Genomic DNA, 18,152 nt, shown 5'->3' on the forward strand with positions numbered 1-18,152 from the left:
TAGAGTTCTATCTATGCCCATTAGATCATGTAAATATTTTCATAATTTTCCCTGCCTGACACACAGCAACTGAGAAGTTTTTGAAATAATTCACTTATTAACTATGCCACAACAGAAATAGGTTTTTTTCTGAATTGCTTATGACTATATGCTGGTTTTAGTTTATTGTTTATTTAGATAATTCCAAGCTCTATAAGTCAGCTATACATCCTCACTTGCCGTATGTCTTACAGAATACTCCATGATTTATTTTTCTTGTTGTTGTGATACTTTCTCTAAAAATACTTTTTAAAAAGTTCCTTATGTGGTAAGCTTTTGAAATCCTAAACATTATTTTTCTTCAAGACTTACAAAGATAGTACCATTGTTTTCTTACATCATGAATTGCCTTGAGAATGCTGATATCAATCTCATCCACAATCGTTTTGGTGTTATGCTATTCCTTTCAATATACTTGATTTTCAGAATTTATTCTGTTTTTGCTACTATTAAATTTTATGATTATGTGTTTATTGTTTGTCTTTCCTATGTTATCTTATGTATTTATATTTTGTCTTCCCTTTTTGTTATTCAGTAAACCCTTCAAATCTTAAGGTTTTTGAAATTTTTAAATCTGGGAAAACTTGGTCATTAGTGCTTCAAATATTTTCTCCTTTAAAAAAATTTTTCCCTTTGGACTGCTAGTGTATGGCTACTGATACATATTTTTAACTTTCATACCTCTTCACTCTGTGCTTTTATATTTTCTTTTAAAATGATTTTTTGATGAATTTTGAGATAGATTTTTGAGTAAATCTTCCAACTCATTATTTTGTTCATTATTTTGTTATTTAGTTGTACTCAATTTGTTAAACTCTTATATCAAGTGATTTAATTTTTTAAAATTTATTTTTCATTATAGTTTACTCATAGTATATTAATTTCAGGTGAACAACATAGTGGTTCTGATTCAACACATATACAAAGTGATTGAGTGATTTATTTCAACAACTACATTTTCACTCTTAGAATCATGGTGCCACTTAAGGATTTGTATTCAATAGTATATGATAGGAACCTCATGATAGCGGCTTAACTAACCAAAAGACAATTTATCACATACAATGGGTCCAGAAATAGGTTGTCCAGGGATTGAATGGTGGATTTATGTTGCTGGCTGTGACTCAGGCTCCTTCTCTTTTTTCTACTCAGCTCTTACTGTCACATGATTTTTATATTCATGTTTAATCTCAGTATTTTCCCCAGCACTGCAACTCTATCCCAGACAAAAACAGGAGATGGCAAAAAAAGCAAAAATCACTGTTTTTAACAGCTTTCAGTAGATGGTTCATTCAATAATTTCTGCTTTTCATATGAGACTCTGAGTGTAGTGGAGGAAAAGAAGCAGGCAGAGGTTGGGAAAGATAGACGAAAGAGTAATCATGGAAGAAATGAACAGAAAGGATTCATCACCTGGGAATTGTCCTGGGGAGATCCATAAAGTAGAGCCTATGACACAGAAAGACTCCCGCTCCCTGTCTTCTGAGAGCCTCAATAGCATTAGGGAGATAAAAGAGGAAGATGTAGGAGATACACCTCACCACCACGCGACTGAGGGCACGTAAGGAAGAAAATGAAAAGCATGAGGCAGAGGTAGAGGAAGAACCCAGCCAAGCATTCCAGGTAATAGAGAGGGAGGAACCAGTGCCAGAAGCCAGACCAGGCAAACAAGCAGGTGCCAGCATAGGCACGAATAGAAACAGTGACCCAGAAAATGCATTTTCCTCAGAGATATTGGCAGAGAAGCATGCACAAGAAGGCACTGTTAAGTAAGATGAGAGTGAAGACACAGAGGAAGAGCAACAAAGTTAACAAGGAGGTGTCACATGTTGACATTGATGTTTTGCCACGAATTATTGTTCAGATCCACCTGTGGTAAAGACAGAGATGGTGACAATTTCTGATGTCTCACAAAAGACAGAAATTTCCATCCAGAAAGTCCTTATTGTTCAAAATAAGGCCAAAACCATCCCGTATGTGCCTCCACAGATAGATTGCAGGGCAGCTGGTAACTTAGGTACATTACTGACTGCACAACCCATCACAGCTGATTCTATGTCAACAATAAAAATAACACACATCACCAAGACTATAAAAGACGGAATATCTAAAACAAGAATTGAGAAACACATTGTGATCAAAACAAGAATTGAGAAACACATTGTGATCATAAGACACGCAGATATTGATCAGGACTAGGAGCTGGCTCAGACCATCAGGGAGGCCAGAGCGCAGCACATCCGGCATACTGGTCATAAGAATGGTTGGAAAGAGGGGATGAGTAAATTAAGGAAATCATTTTCTTTAAGAAACATTCTTTATTGTATTTTTTCCATTGCCAACTAGTCCCCTAATACAATCCCCACACTCCACAATCACCACACTGTTGCAGGTCTGCGAGTCAATCTCTCTCCCTTTAACTCTTCTCCCCACCCCTCGTAGCTGTCATCCTGCTCACTATGACTTTGTCTCCACTTTGCTTGTTAGTTCCATTTGTTTATTAGATTCCACATGTGAGTGAGATCATGTGGTATTTGTCTTTTTCTGACTGGCTCATTTCACTTAGCATAATGTTCTCTAGGTCCATCTTTTTTTCTTTTTTATGGCTGAGTAATGTTCCATCATATAAATGTCCCATATTTATTTTATCCACTCAACCATTTCTTTCTTCCTTTTTTCTCTTTTCAAAATATATTTTATTGATTATGCTATTACAGTTGTCCCAATTTTTCTCCCTTTGCCTCCCTCCACCTGGTACCTCATTCCCTCTGGCAATCCCCCCCTTAGTTCATATTCATGGGTCATGCATATAAGTTCTTTGGCTACTCCATTTCCTATACTGTTCTTAACATCTTCCTGTCTGTTCTGTACGTACCAATATATACTACTTATCTCTGCACCTTTTCCCCTATTCTCCCCATTCTTCATCCCAACTGATAACTCTCCAAATGATTTTCATATCTATGATTCTGATTCTGTTTTACTTGTTTGCTTAGTTTGTTTTTTTAGATTCAATTGTTGATAGTTATGAATTTATTGCCATTTTAATGTTCATAGTTTTGATTATCTCCTTTTTCTTAAATAACTCCCTTTAACATTTCATATAGTAATGGCCTGATAATGATGAATTCCTTTAGCATTACCATTTTGGGGAAGTACTTTATCTACTCTTCATTTATAAATTATAGCTTTGCTGTATAGACTTTGAATACTTCTTGCTAGTTCCTTCTAGCCTGTCAAGTTACTTTTGAAAAATCAGCTGACAGTCTTATGGGAATGCTTTTGTAGGTAACTCTCTGCCTTTCTCTTGCTGCTTTTAAGATTCTCTCTTTATCTTTAACCTTTGGCATTTTAATTATGATGTGTCTTGGTGTGGTCCTCTTTGGATCCAACTTGTTTGGGACTCTGTACTTCCTAGACTTGCATGTCTATTTCCTTCATCAAATTATGGAAGTTTTCTTTCATTATTTTTCAAATATATTTCCAAATTTTTGCTCTTTCTCTTCTCCTACTGGCACTCCTATGATTCAAAAGTTGGTATGTTTGAAGTTGTCCCAGAAGCTCCTTACCCTATCCTCACTTTTTAAATTCTTTTTTCTTCTTTCTGTACTCATTGAATGTTTTATTCTTCCTTACATTCCAAACCATTGATTTGCTTCTCAACTTCATCCATTCCATAGTTGATTTTGTGTAAATTTTTCTTTATTTCACTTTGTGTAAACTTCATATCTGCCTGGGTCTTTTTTATGCCATTGAAGTATCCCATGAGTTCCTTAAGCATGTTAATAATAACTAGTGTTTTGAACACTGATTCTGATATATTTCTTATGTCCAATTTGTTTAGGTTTTTTTTTTTGGAGGTTTTTTTATGTTCTTTCATTTGGGCAATATTTCATTGTCTCCTCAGTTTGGCAGCCCCCCTTTGTTTGTTTCTGTATATTAGGTAGAGTTGCTTTGACTCGCTGTCTTAGTAGCATGGGCTATTATAGAAAAGCTCACTGTAAGTTGGATGGGGCTGAGACTTAGTTAATTGCCAGGGTGGGGCAACCTGTGTGAATTAGGTTGATAGAGTCTTAAATATGGTGTTGCTGCCCTGTTTCTCTTTGTTGGGGAGGGTTCAGAAATGGGACAATAGCTGTTGCCTGGCCTCTGGAGTTTTGTCCAGGAGGAATCTGTCCACTGGCACTCACCCTGGTACCAGACACTTCAGTTTCTTTTCATATGTCACTGGTGCCCTTCCAGCTGCTGCCCTGGTGGTAGAATCCAGAAAGAGTGAGTCTATGTCCAAGGTCCATTGTGGGCACTTTAAGAGGAGATGCCTGAGAATCTCACAATTTCTTCTGCCACCCCAACCGCCAATGGTTTGTACAGCCAGAAGCTATGGGGACTTATCTTCCTGGTACTGGAACCCTGCACTGAGTGGTCTGGTTTGGAGCTGGGATCCCTCACTCCCAAGATATCCCTCCCTATTTTTATCTACCTCATGTGGGTATGGGACTGCCTGTTCCAAATCTCCTGTCTCTGTGTCTCTGCCCCTCCTACCCATCTGGATAAATTTGACTTCTGTAATTCCTTGGTTGTCAGACTTGCATAGAGCTTGACTTTCTGACTTTCTGGGTGATAGTAGTTTTGTAGTTTAGTTGTAATTTTGCTGCAGTTGTGCAAGGAAGCAAGCCATGTTTACTTATACCTCCATCTTCACTGGAAGTTATCCATTCATCTATTGATGGACCCTTGGGCTGCTTCCATATCTGGCAATTGTAAATAATGCTGCAATGAATATAGGGGTACATATGTTCTTTGGAATTAGTGTTTTGGGTTTCTTCAGATACATTCCCAGCAATGGGATAGCTGGGTCTAAAGGAAAATCCATTTTTAATTTTTTGAGGCAAGTCCATACTGCTTTCCACATGGTTGCACCCATCTACATTCCCACCAACAGTGCAAAAGAGTTCCCCTTTCTCCACTCTTTTCTTGTTCTATGATTATTCTTTTTTCATGGGAATATAATATTGTTTTACAAATGTAATAGTTTATAAAAGATTTCTGAAGACACAAATTCATTATTTTAAATTATTTTGATTTATATATTAATTCTTTTCATCAGGGTTTGTTTTTTTGCTACTAGACCAGTATTGTGCATCTTATTTATGCTAATGATATTCTTCTAATGCTTGGTGATTCTTGGTTACTGCTTATATTTATATTTTATTTATAAATAAGGAACCATATTATTCATTTTGAAAAATAAATGGCAATTATTATAACATTAACAGTCACTATTCCCCTGTATTCTAGGAGAGATTATAGTCAATGTGCCAACACTTCAACAAAAGTCCAACACTTCTTTAGTATTTTAATTAGCTATCTTATATCAGCTTGATGAGGGCCATTCTGTTTCCAAAACCTGTTTTCTAGGGTCATGGGCTTTTCTCCTGCTTTTTAGTGGTTTATAGGTCAAGAGTTGCTGCATTTTTGTACAAACTTGCTCTTTATCTTTCATAGATTTCTCAGTGTCTCACTGACACTGCTAACTGATTCAGTTATGCAGTGCCATTAGGGATGTGTTTTTCTTCTGGACGTGTCTTTTGTTATATAAGTGAGCTTTAGAAAAGGCAGAAAGATACATCTAGGTGTCTGGTCAGTGATCTGGTTTTTAGGTAATAAAGAGAATCACATGGTAGAGAAAAAGTTCGTGTTGTGCCCTAAGAGGAGGTTGGAAGATGATGGTAATACACTATGGTGAGAAAAAGGACACGTCATGAAAGTGGCATTTAAAATCATCCTTGAAGTTGGGCCAACAATCCCTTCTGGTTTGCCTGGGATTCTCACCATTTTAACATTGAAATTCTCACATTCTGTGAATACCTTCAGTCCCAGGCAGACTTGAGGGATTGGTCACCATACCAGAGGATGAATTTTTGAGAACCAATATACATGGGAAGGAAAGCTTAGCTCTTAACTGTGCATGGAGAATAAGGAACATGCTAGAAAAGCAGTTTGGAGTCAGAATGAGAGTTGTTAAGTGTTGGATTCTTAGTAATTTATTTTATAGGCTAAAATGTTAGCATAGTAAATGTTAACACTTGATATTATATTTCTGATGGGTCACAATTTCTTTAAGAACATCATCAAGACATGTAATGTTATTAAGTCCCTTGTGAGATAACTGACCCCTGGTAGGTTTCCAGGGAAGAGTGATCTTTGAACTATGGTTGTGATTTTTATCCTGGAATGATTATATTCTAAAGGTGTGGGGGGGGAAGCTCTGTCTTAGTTGAGGCTGCTATAACAAAAATATCACAGACTGGAGTGGGTTAAAAACCAAGCATTTTTTTTTCCCTCTCAAATTATAGAGGCTAGGAAGTCCAAGATCAAGGTACTGGCAGTTCAGATGTCTTACGAGGTCATTCTTCTCAATTTGGAGACAGCCATCTGCCTATTGTACCTTCACATGTCAAAGATGTGTGAAGGAGAAAAGAAAAGAAAGAGAGAGGGAGGGACAGAGTGGAAACAAGCACTCCTAATTATAGAGGCATTAATTCCGTTCATGAAGGCCTCACCTCAAGACCTCACCTAAACCTACTTACCTCCTAAAGACCTCACATTCTATATCACCATATCAGGGGTTAGGACTTCAGCATATGAATTTGAGAACAAACAAGCATTCAGCCCATAGCATGGTATTAATAACAATGTGAAAATAAATAAAAATGATGCTAACTGGAAAGTCAAATCATTAACTGAGAACCACTCAATTCTTGAAGGTGTAGTTCATAAAAGGCTTATCTTTCTTGGGGAGTAGATTCATTCAGCAAACCAAGTAACAAATCAAAAGGTGTTTGAGTCATACATATTTATTTTTATTAAAGTTTAAAAAACACAAAATACCACACTTACTGGAGATATAATTATATATTGTTGGGGAAAGATTAAGAATATACCTTTACATGCTTGGACCTGACAGTTTACTCTTCTCCACTATATGTATACTATTAGGTATATCATGCAAATTTATTTTCTAAAATCAAACTTATCCTCTAGTTATTCATCAACTCACAGTATCCATTATAAAACTGTTTGTTGACCCTTAACCTCTGATTTCCATGTTTCCACCACACTGTGGCACCTGCATGACATATTGATGATATCCAATAGCTCAACACTCAAAAATAGCCAATCCGTGTTTGCCTCTGAGAATGCATAAGGGTTGTTAATTTTCTGCGTAGTGTATTGATTTCTGTCACATGTTCTAAAGGTGTTCTTTTAAACTTAGCTGTTTTTATCTTTTTCTAGTTGTCTACTATGCCTATTTGACTTTAAAGGCAAGACTATTGATTTTTCAAAACTACCTTAAAAATCATCATTTTGAAGCTAAATTTTCAAAGATGTGATGTTCATTTAAATAAGATGACCCAAAACTAATCTATTTGAGCCACCTTGAAACAACAAATGACTTGGCAGAATTGAACTCTGATATTATTGAGTACATATTCAAAATAGTAAATAGTTCTTATAGATTTGTGGGTAAAGACTAGCTAAAACATGATGAATTAATTTTGTCTTAAATTTTCAATATCTTTACTGTCCACAGCACTTATAACAAACTATTGTGTATGTAATTATAAGTTGCCTCACTATAACTTCTAGCTATAATGTAAGATAATATGGTTTGATTGATTTCACCTGAAAAGGGAGCAGAAGTAAAATGTACTTAGTGTAGGGAAGACTGATTCAATAGATTTGAGTCTAAGTCTCTTATTTTTATTTTATTTTATTTTTTGTTATCCTCACCTGAGGCCAATTTGTTTCCATTGCTTTTTAGACAGAGGAAGGGAGGAGAGAGAAAGGAAGAGAAAAAGTGATCTGAGAGAGAAACATCAATTGATTGTCACTCCTATGCAACCCCACCAACCAGGGTCCGAACCCACAGCCTAGGTGTGTGCCCTGATGGGGAATCAAACCCGCAACCTTTTGGTTTATGGGATGACAGTCCAACTAACTGAGCCACACCAGCCAGGGCTAAGTCTTAATTTTTTTAATACTGACATCAGACTGCATATGAAAAACATGCTTTTCAATAACAATTTAAAGTCAAAAATTAAATGTAGTTGTGTTTGACTGTTGATATACAAAGAAAATGAATTTTAAATATTTGGTTTAAAACATTTTTCCACTTCAATTTTGATATTAATAACTAACTTGAATAGCTCACATAGTTTTCTTTCCAACACGTGAGTTGGAAATATGGATTCATAATTCTGTATATTTCTATTTCTACATGCACAATGTATTTCCCTTTGTTGATATAACTTTGGTTACCTTGCTAGTTGGGATAAGGTAGGATAAAGTCAAATAAGGTCAAAATATGTCAACACTAGGAGTAAGATCAAGAATATTGTAAAAATATAGCTACAGCTTGAGATCATAATTTGAAATGAGTGACATTTTGTGTATAAAGGGAATACACTTACCATGAGTAAAAAGGATATAATTAAAGACAAAAATTTATGTTTTATATCCAAGTTTTAAGTCCAAATAAGAAGACTGAAAGAAAAGAATGTCAGTGTACATTATGGTCATTCTTTCATTAACTAATAATTATTGGGAATATATGCAGTGACTTTGTAGATACAGCAGTTTTAATGTAGGGTTTACCAATTTTTCTGGTGTTATTTTCTCTTTCCCAGTAATTGTGACACTTTCCTATTTCTCTCCCAAAATTCTTTGACCACTTTGTTTTTGTGATTCCCCCCTTCCCAAATCTCACTCTCTCTGTGGTTTTACTCCTAAGTTTTTTCCTTTTTTAGTTTCTTTCTCTTTTGGTATCATACCCACTCCCATATTTGAATAATTAGCCTACATCAGTCTCACAAACATATTCTCGTTTCTATCCCCAATGCCCAGATCTGGGTTTCCAAATTCATGTTAGATCAAATAATGGCATTTTTTTCAAGCAGTACAGAATTAGACATCTAAGTTGTGAAACTTTTTAGCTTTGTTTCTTGGAATGATTTCTTTGTTCATACAGTAGAGGCAGTTACCATCTTTGTTTTTTTTAAATACATACATGAATATAAAATGATAATCAATTGTAAGTGTAAAGCTATTGCTCTGTACCACGTGAAGATAACCACCATGAAGATTTCCTTAGTTGTCTGAACTATAGATGAACCCACAGTCCTTTGAAACACCAATATTTTCTGCCTACTATTTTTATACATATTTTATTTCCATCCTCGACCTACTCCTGGACTAAAAGTTCTGGAAGGTAGGTACTCATTAATGTATCTCTTTAGTAATTGAAACAGTGTGTAGCAAGTCAGAGGTACTCACAACTAGTTGTTGAATTAATTTGACAGTGAGCTTTCATATTTGAGGAAAAACAGATTGTATCAAACTCATCATTTGTTAACAAAATGAGATGCATTAAGGTCTTTTTTTTTTAGTTAAATCTGTGTTTTTCTGTTGATGGATGAGAATTAAATTTGTGCTTAGTTTGAAAGTCTACAGGCAGTGCCTGCCTTGGTTGTCAGCGTTCAAATATGTAATGCCACAGCACATGCTACTCCTCGTTATCAAGGATTAGAGTAAGCAAACCTAGACTTTCTATCAATCACACACGGCATGTATTGTGTGCGCCTGCTGCCTCCTGAAGCTCTATTAAAAGAATGTAACACTGGACAAGAACTGTCAGAGGTTTAATCTATCTGTGTCTGCCTTTTTCTGCACCCCAGTTGAATCGTAACTGATGGAAAATACTGCATGCTGATAACACACAAGGGGGGAAAATCTGTGGATGTCATACACAAACTGCGTTTCATTTCTATTGTAAAAGACTTGAATTCTACAATTTGAATCTCCACATTCCAGCTATATACCACATATACACAATAACAAAGCTTAACACATATAACAAAGTTTATAACCACATATAACAAAGTCCATGTTAGCCAAAGGAATATGTAGATATTTTAATGATCAGGATGCTAGAAATGAGGTGTAGTTTATCAAAAAAAGTTTGACTGTTTAACGACATTATGTGCTTCTTTGTCCCATCGTGAAAGAATTTAACTCTCTGTTCAGAAGAAAAGAGTGATGACAAGGGCATATAAACACAGTCTTCACCAGCCCTTTAGTGCAGAAACTAATAGTTAAACAAAATGTATTTATGATTTAAGAAATAATTAGTTTGAAATTTTAAAAAGTGAAATTGAAAATAGATGAGTGCACCCAAATGTAGAAAACAGACACCTTTGTTTGTCTGAAGGGATGATCTCTCTCCTGCAACGTCACTGTAGCTTTTTCATGTGGGTCTGAGCAGGAGACCAAAACCCACATAAATAACAGAATGTTGAACTATCATTTTTCAGAAGATAAAACTCTTCTCAGTGATCACTTATATTATTGTTACATTGTAAAACCTGGCAATTTGTCATTTAATCTTAATGTACTGAAGTCACTGTGTTACTTAGAGACATTGCTTTCTTTAGAGTTAACATAATGTAAAGAGAAATTAGAACAGTACAAATAATATATCTTAAAGTTCTTCCCATTCAAATGTCCTTGGTAAAATTTTGGTAAATATTGAATCATCATTTCAGAGTTAAATATTCTAAAACTCTTGAAGTTTCAATATTCTACATTGTTAATTTATGCCAGATAAAAATGCTTTAGCTTTTTGAAATGTCAATAATAGAATGTACATTCTGTTTTAAAAATATGCTATTTACAAAATTATTTTGATGTGGAATTAGATTGTATTTTCTTATGAATATGAGACATGGGAGACTCAAATTATATGACTGATCGAACATAATGATTTGGAAAGTTTTATAGATACCATGAATTAACTATATCGACCATAAAAGAACCTTGGTATTTCCTATTTTTAGTGATGTATTATTTTTAGTTATATCTTTGAAATCATGATTTCTTGTTACAGAAACCATTAATCCTCAGAATTGAAGCACATTCAGATCGGTTGAACCCTGACTCAGTGATGGTTAACTTCATGTGTCAACCTGAGTGGATGAAGGGATGCCCAGATCTGCCTAAACGTGACTTCTGGGTGAATTTCTGAGGGTGTTTCCAGAATAGACTAGAGTTTAAATTGGTAGGTTAATCAGAGTGTATTGCCCTCTCTCAAGTGGGAGAGTATCATTCAATCTATTGAGGGCCTGAATAGAAAAACAGGCAGGGGAAGGAAGATTCGCCTACTCTCTGACTACCGAAAGTGGAACAGTGAAATTCTGTCCTCAGTGCTCCTGATCCAGAAGCCTTCAGACTCAGGTGAGAATCCATGTCATCAGCTTTCAGGCTACCACCAGTCTTCCCGGGCCTCCAGCTTCCAGACAACAGATCGTGGGACTTTTAGCCTCCTTAATCATGTGAGCTAATCAATACCTTATCATAAATCACTTTCTCTTTACATAAAACCTATTGGTTCTTTTTCTGTGGAAAACTCTCATATAGGCATATTCATACAGTTGAATACTATGTAACTACCACAAATCATGATGCATTTAAAAACTATTTTCACAAAGACTCAGAAAACATTAATCCATGTCTTCTGTCTTTCTTTCCATGGAATTATTTTTCACTTGCTTTGTATATTTTAATAGTGAATCCACGCTTGGCAGGGCCTGTTCTCTGTGGGAGTGTTGTGTGTTCTTATGCTTTAGAGCCTTCCCTGTCAAATTAGCTCTTGCTTCTGCTCCAGAATCTAAGAATTCACTGTTTCAGGGCCCTGTTTACTGTGGTTTCTTAGCTTGGGATTCCTTCCCTATGTCAACAGGAAATGATTGATTTCACAACCATCATTTGTATAGATATAAGATTTAAATTTCCTGCCAATTTCCTAAGGAAGACAGCCAAGTTTCTGAAGTCCGTCTTTTAAGAAGAGGTTTACAGCAGCTCTATTTTTAGCTTTTGAGGAAACTCCGTACTGCCTTCTACAGTGGTTGTACCCGTCTGCATTCCTACCAGCAACGCACTAGGGTTCTCCCTTTCTCCACATCCTTGCCACTTGTTGCTGTTTGACCTAGTGATTCCACTCGTGGGAATATATCCTAAGAATCCTGAAACACTAATCAGAAAGAATATAGGTATGCCTATACTTATAGAAGCATTATTTATAATAGCCCAAACCTGGAAACAGAACAAGTGCCCATAGTAAATGAATATTTTGCCATGTATAATGCACTCCCACGAATAGTGTGCACCCATATTTTTGTCCCAAACTTTCAGGAAAAAAATTTCATTTTAATTTTCTAACTCAATTATTTGTTTATTTATTTATTTATGTTTAGAAACAAAACCATATTCCAGGGTATTATTTTGCTCACAATATTGTTATTGCTTTCTAGAGTTACACTTTTAATGTACAAGCATAAATAAAAGTTAAAATATTTATATAGATATAGAATTAATACTACCCATATACAATGCACACCCATATTTTTTCCTCAATAATTTGGGCAAAAGTATGTATTATATAAGACAAAATATGATATACAATGGAATACTACATGGCTATAAAAAAGAAGGAACTCTTACCTTTTGCAACAGCATGGATGGACCTGGAGATTATTATGCTAAGTCAAAAGAGCCAGTTGGAGAAAGACAAATACCATAAGATCTCACTCACATATGGAATCTAATGAGCAGAATAAACTGACAAACAAAATATGAACAGAGACATGGATTCAGAGAACAGAATGACAGATCTCAGAGGGAAGGGGGGTGAGGAGGACTGGAAGACATTAGCCTAAGAACATATATGCATGTATGCATAGCCCTTGGACACAGACAACAAGGTGCTGAAGGTTGGGTGCTGGGTAAAGGGGGGCAAAGAGAAGAAAATGAGGGACATCTGTAATTGTGTCAACAATAAAAAAAGTTAGAAAAAGGAATTTCCTTTCCTTCCCTTTCTCTTTTTTGGCTAAATAACTTGTATAATAATTTACTATCATTTTATAATTACTTTTAGGAGTTAAACCTCTTTTAGAAAGAGGAAGAAGAGCTTTTATTACTTCAAAATTGGAAGCATCAAAGTGAATTTCAAGTATACAATGTACATCCTACTTTAAGATCATTCTAAACATTTACTCCAGTAATGGTGAAAAATTCTTTATCTGTTTTTGGGTCATGGGGGAACAGATAACACCTTTTTATTTATATAGCTTATACACAAACCTGAAAAGTAGGCATTATGTTCCAAATTTCTCAAATTAAAAACAAAACAAAACAGAAGTTCAAAAGAACTAAGAACCTTGCCCCTAGTCACTCTGCTAGTGACTGGCAAGTGAATTTTGAGAGTCACTCTAAATGCTCTGAATGTTCCACTAGGTCTTGCAGCTTCCAAGAAAACCAATCCAACCAGGGAGCTTTATAGAAGGCTAGGAGTAATAATGTGTCTTTTCTATATCAGATACAATGTAAGGGATTCCGATAACATTGTTCACTTATGCCAGTATAAATTCCAGAATAAACTCTGCATGTTTGCCTAAAGAGAAGTGGTTAAGAAAACTACTCTTGAATCATATGTCTAGAGCTCAAGCCTTAGCTCTGTGTGACCACAAACAAGTTACTTAACCTCTCTGAAGCTCAGATTCCTTATTTACGAGATGAAGATCAAATACTATTTCTTTGATTAGTTTCAGTGACATAAATTAACAAATACATATAAAGCACTTACAATAGTACCTGCTACTTAGTAAGGAGCTTAATACATGTTAAATATTATTGTTCAAATGATCTACAGGGAAATATCTTGCATCAGTGGTCTATAACTGACATAATATTAGTACACATCAAATAGGGCAAAAGAAACCTTCTAATCTGTGAAATTCAGTGTGTTTACCTTGTTCTAAGTGGATCTGTTAATTAAAGTACTTTCTCATTAACAGCTGTGCTTGTATATAGCAAAAAAATTTTATACCTTTAATTTGTGAACAGTTAAGAAGGATGTGACAATTTTAATGAAGTCTTGTCCACTTAAATGAAATAAAAATTCTTCCTCTATTTTTCTAAAGTTAAAGTTTCTATCAGTGCTGTGTGTTACTCTTTTCCAACCTATTACTGACATTAGCACCGAACCTCTTGCTGTGGAGTTTAATTTATGTGTTGGAATACCATGATCACACAAACATACCTAATAACACTATGTGAAATATACTCTGAAATTCAAAGTCATAGAAGTTAGTAATTTATGTCTATAAAGAACACCTATATTCTTACTTGCAATTAAATTCTTAATAAGTAATCTCTGATTGTATTTCAGTGATCTGTTTCCTTAACATTTCTTTTTAATTTAACTAAAAATTCATTTTCATGGGGATGGTATAAATTAATCCTAGTAAAATGAAAGAGTATATATATATATATATATATATACATACACATATATGAGTATATATGAGTATATATATACATATATGAGTATATATGAATATATATACTCATATATATTCACATGTAATATTTGTGTATAAATATATATATGTTTAGATATATAGGTATTTTATCACAGCTGGTGTCATCTGAAGATTTCTGCATTAAAGGCTTTCCCATCAAACAAACAGACTCAGTGAATTCAAACTTCACTGACCGATAATCAGTCCTCCTCTGTTTCCAATACGTACTGTTTAAAGCATTACAACAGTACCTATTGGAACGTGAGAAGAGGTGTCAATAGCTGAGAGTGAGGGGGTCAGTGAAGGATATTGGGGTCTTGTCATGGAGCTTTATCTCTGAGCCCCACGTCCGCCACAGATGAGAATAAGTCTATCAAGACGTGATCTGCTTGGGGAGGAGAGGTAGCCGATCTCTCAAAGGAGAAGGGCCCCGAGCCTTTTCCTCTATGGGCTTTTATTAGGTTCATTTTGCACAGGAATTCAGATAAAGCTCCTCAATCATTGTCAGGCAGTAAGGGTCAAACAATACATACCTTATAGAGAACTTTGAGGGCTTATTCTGAGTTACGGTCAGTTAGTTAAAGGGCTATAAAACTTTGGGAGACAGACTCATATCAGGTATGGACCCTCATCATTTAAGCTGAGAGTATAAATAAAGCAGGTTTCACAGGATTGTATGCATTCTTTCTTAGGCCTGATTCCCCAGGGAATCTGCCCCTCCCAGCACGGGACTGCACTGCCCTCTGTTATTGTTTCAGGCTTAACTCAGGCAAGGGAAGTAAGGCAGCCAAGAGATTAGAAGACTTTTTGCAGACAGAATGAGGACTCAGGCTATGTCAAAGGCAAGGGGTGAGGGTCCATCACCCCCTTTTTCTATAGCCCCCCAAGTCCTTGCCTGTGGGCCTTTTCTGTGACCATGCCTGTCTTAGGTTGTTCCTCCCTTGAGGAATCTTACCCGTCATTGGCTAACTAGTCAAGCTCAGGGCCAAGCAGGGTGAAGTAAAGTGGGCAGAGATGGTGCCCCTGCCAGGGAGATAAGCTTTGTCTCCTTAGTGGCTTATGTTCCCAACTCTGACTCAACCGTAACCATGGGAGGGTTACAGCTTCTGAAACCAGGCAAGACAGTTCCCAACAGGGTCTAAATTTAGAACAGTTTAGTTGGGGATTAACTAGGGGATCAGCAAAATATGAATAAAAAATATATTAAAGTTTAAGACAGGCTCTCAATATCATTTAATAGTTTTCTTTTGCAGGACTCAGCCACCTGAGGTTCGCCGAGTAGCAGGGCAAGGAGTGTCTTTATGTTTCTCAAATTGCTGATTATGGGAACTAGGCTAAGAAGGGAGAAAATTAATCAAAAAAGAAGCAGCTAGGAATACAGGAAAGGTTTTCAGACTATAGCTATCCAGAATATAAGGGAAAGAGGATTTATCAGTGAAAATGGGGGAAGGGATACCCAGGAAGTTATAGATACAAGAGGGACCCCCCAAAATCCCATAATTACATCTTTTGGAGGGTGAGCTCCTTGTGGTACAGGCTTCTCCTGCTAGACGAGTGTTCTAGGAGCCATCTGTATCAGTGTGACAGCTGGTGTTGTTGTGAGGGGCAGCTTTCAGCTGGAGTGAATTATTTTTGAAGATTATTCCAACACAGTTGTCCATTTCACGATGGGTGATTTAGGAGCACACCTACCCACACCATGCTGAGTGTTCAACACTTTTTGACCAAAACCAGCATGACTCCAGGGCCCACCCTCCCTATTCACCTAGTCTTGCCCTGAGTGACTTTTTTTGTTTGTTTGTTTCCCCAGATGAAAAAAGCCCTCACACAGAAACATTTTGCCAATGATGAAAAAGTGAGACAAAAAACAGCAGAAGTGCGAAAAGGCACCAAAATTGATAAGTTCAAAAACTTTTTTGAGCTATGGAAAACGTCTAGATAGCTATACTGAATCAAATGGAGAGTACTTAGAGCAAGTGAAGTTTAAACATTAAGAATAAATACATAATTTTTTATAAATAAATTCAATTTTGGGGGTCCTCCCTCATAAGTGGGGGAAGTTTAGATTTAGAGAATTTTAGACATCAAAATTGTTCCGAGAAAAATACAGATCCCAAATGTGAGGCATTGATGATCAGTAAGTGTGAGGGAGGGCAGAGGTGAAATATCACCTTTAAGCAATGATCGCTTAGCTTCTTCATTTATTCATTCATTTATTTAATTAGACACCAAAGATATATTACCTCTAGAAATAGCTTCATGCTTTGTGGGATGAAGCATACACAATTTTGTGACACTCAAGAAAAAGAATATAAAATTACAAGCATACAATTAGAAGTAATAATTAGATAAAAGCCTTGGAAGGTGCCCATGTAGTTCAGAGGAACTAAAGCTTAACATGACTTAGCTTTTCAGTAAATCCCCCTCTTGTGAGTGCCTGTGTCCCAGGTGCTATGCCAGATATAGCAGATGTGGAGAGATACTCAGAGATGTCAGCACCCCGAGACTGACTATCTTACACAAAACCAGGAACTTTCATAGATAAAATATTCACAGTGTTATTCTGAGTAAGACAAACGATTTTGTTTTCAGTGTAATAATGTATTCAATATTCTGAAGTTCTGTGGATCTATGGACCCTAAGTGGGCTTCTTCAACATGTCACTTACTGATGGTGATGTTTTAGGGCTCAGACCATTAATTGCCATTAAAATATAGTTGTTGAAATCTCTTGTGGTTCAATGTCTTAATTGTATGCAAAAACTTTCCCTTCTATTATCCTCTCTGGAATAATTAACTAAATCTTTTCTTTTTCTGCCCACCTCCAAAATGACATAAATCAGAAGTAATGATAAAAAAAAGAAAGACAAAAAATGTTTTTATAAACCACAAAAGAGTATGGCATTAAATAAATAAAATGTAGGCGACATTATCACTGTAACTTCTTTAGCATTGCTATTGAAAAACAATGTTGTCTGAAATGTAATCATACTTTGTACAGAAATTTCTCTATATCATGTAATATTTTATGAATAGAGTAACAACAATACCATTGATAATGGTGGAAAAATATTTTGCAGTAACAGAACACTTCTCTTCAAGATAAGTGGACTAACAATAGCTCTGATTCCATTGCTTATTAAAACAGTTAATATAATAGGTTTTGGATTTGCATAACTACAGATTAATGGTGTTTACTGATCAGGGGAACTGGTATTTATACTCAGAATGCCAATGACAGGGGGCATATGAAAGTCAGAGGCATCTAGTTCTCCTGTAAATCAGTCACGTGCTTATCCTTGGCAAAATGATAAAGGCATATTAGCATAACAGCTCAGTCAAACTTAATGTAGAGATAACTAATAGAAAATTCTGGGGGTTCATGTAAAAATAAAATGACAGTTTTATTTAATTAAAGCAAAAGTAACTTTTTAAAGAACTATTTTTAAAACAAAGACACTTAAAAACTGAGCAGGGAGTTTATAGCCTTATTGCAATTATAAGGTTGCTTTAAATATGTCAATATAAGTTACAAAAATAGTAATGCTATTATAAGCTCCTACAGGAGAAAAATTAGTATTTTTTCATTTTACTGTCTCTTTCTTCTATCTATCTATCTATCTATCTATCTATCTATCTATCTATCTATCACCTAGTCATTCTTTTTCTCTATAATAAGACCACTTTCATCCTTTTA

At 35.6% G+C, this 18,152-nt stretch overlaps 1 pseudogene; it reads left to right on the forward strand.

Moving 5' to 3' along the window:
• Positions 1–18,152, forward strand: part of LOC112313073 (band 4.1-like protein 2) — a 66,805-nt pseudogene that overhangs the window by 17,640 nt on the left and 31,013 nt on the right.

This window comes from Desmodus rotundus, chromosome 2, assembly GCF_022682495.2.
Source record: "Desmodus rotundus isolate HL8 chromosome 2, HLdesRot8A.1, whole genome shotgun sequence".
In the NCBI taxonomy this organism is placed as follows: domain Eukaryota; kingdom Metazoa; phylum Chordata; class Mammalia; order Chiroptera; family Phyllostomidae; genus Desmodus; species Desmodus rotundus.